We start from the raw sequence: 2,118 nt of genomic DNA on the forward strand, positions 1-2,118 counted from the left end.
CAAGGACCTGCTAAGCCTGCCTGTGTACGCTGGTGTCTGAGAACTGTGAGGTTGGGGTAGGGCCTTGCAAACTCACAGGTACACCCGCAGTCAGTGGTTGGTTTGCACATTTGCCACTACTGTTCCATTTCCACCAACATGTCTGGCCTGGGCCTAGAAGGCCGTGTGATCCATTCATGACCCGCGTTCAGGAAGCCATACATGAACGTGTGGGAGTGTATTTCCCCAGACCACAGCCTCAGACAGAGGCAAAACTATTCTGAAAAAAAGGATGAAATACTATTAAGTTTTCAACTCTCATTGACTACAGTGAGTGGGTTAATGGGATTTGATTTCACTCTCTGACCCAGGTGACCTCTCCAGACACTTTCATCTCTGAAGTATACATTAAATGTTAAATAAGCGTCCTTAAAAAGCAGAAAAAGGCAAGGTGTGGAGGCTCACACTTATAATCTCAGCACTTTGGGCAGCTGACATGGGAAGATCACTTAAGACCAAGTGTTCAAGACCAGCCTATGCAAAATACCAAGACCCCCAACTCTACAAAAACATTTAAGATTTTTTCTAAGACTTCAGAAAAATTGAACTCTTAGAAAAAAAGAGTTTATTGTGGTATAATTGATGATTAAAACAAGAAAATAATATTTTCATGAATCAAAAATAATATCATCAATTATACACACAAAAAAACCTCCTATCAACAGTCTGAGAAAACTGTAGAGACTGGTCAGTTTTATAAATAGAGTCAATACCATCTCTATATCCACCCAGTGTAAAGGAAGTTAAAATACAAAGATAGGCTGCTTCTGTCCCTCTTTTGAGGAAAAAAAAAAATGAAAATGGCTCAAGAGATAATGGCTACCTTGTGTAGTTCCCAGAAATAAAATAATCTAGTTAAGTTTTTTCTTTTTCTTAGGAACAGACAGTATTTTGAAAATTATGGAAATGCTTTTTGCCTTTCTGAGTGCAAGATGCTTTAAAAAGAAGTATTTATTTTCCGCAGTTGGGATACCCTAGAAGAGACGTAAGGGGCTTCTGACAATCGAATATAGGAGCTCACAGCAACAGAATAACCTTAAAAACCAGGTGACTGTCTTTATAAAGGATCGTATGGATTACTTTATTTTCTCCTTTAGGACATTAAGGCCAGGCTTGGCTGGCTAGGTCATACAGCCTTGTGTAAGGGGAATCCTGACAGGAAAAGAAAGGCGTGAACGCTTACTGATTCTAGTGTCAGGGGAGTTTGTGACGGGGATCTAGCGAGGGATGAGGGAGACAGAGGGAAAGGAAAGGGAGGCTGCCCTGGGCCAGTGACAGGAGCAGGAAGAGTGAGCAGCAGGCCACTAGCCTGGCCCCTGTTTCCCAGGACTCTAGAAGCAATCAGCTCTCTGCAGAATCCCTGCTCCCAGCAGGGCACAGCCAATGGCACTTTGTGAACTGTATGGGTGATGCCAACGACCACTGGAAACTGGGTTGTCCCAAGGTTCACTGTGCAGCAGGAAAGGCCAGTCTCGTTTCCCCTCCACTGCTGCAGAACACCTACACAGACCCGGAGGGCACAGCCGCTGATCACAGGCACCTACACAGACCCGGAGGGCACAGCGCTGCACTCCCCGCTGATCACGGGCACCTACACAGACCCGGAGGGCACAGCGCTGCACTCCCCGCTGATCACGGGCACCTACACAGACCCGGAGGGCACAGCCGCTGATCACGGGCACCTACACAGACCCGGAGGGCACAGCGCTGCACTCCCCGCTGATCACGGGCACCTACACAGACCTGGAGGGCACAGCCGCTGATCACGGACACCTACACACACCCGGAGGGCACAGCCGCTGATCATGGGCACCTACACAGACCCAGAGGGCACAGCGCTGCACTCCCCGCTGATGCTGATCACAGGCACCTACACACACCCAGAGGGCACAGCCGCTGATCACGGACACCTACACAGACCCGGAGGGCACAGCTGCTGATCACAGGCACCTACACAGACCCAGAGGGCACAGCGCTGCACTCCCCGCTGATCACGGACACCTACACAGACCCGGAGGGCACAGCTGCTGATCACAGGCACCTACACAGACCCAGAGGGCACAGCGCTGCACTCCCCGC

Source organism: Otolemur garnettii, unplaced genomic scaffold (genome assembly GCF_000181295.1).
Source record: "Otolemur garnettii isolate 467f Iridium unplaced genomic scaffold, OtoGar3 scaffold00154, whole genome shotgun sequence".
NCBI classification, from domain to species: Eukaryota; Metazoa; Chordata; class Mammalia; order Primates; family Galagidae; genus Otolemur; species Otolemur garnettii.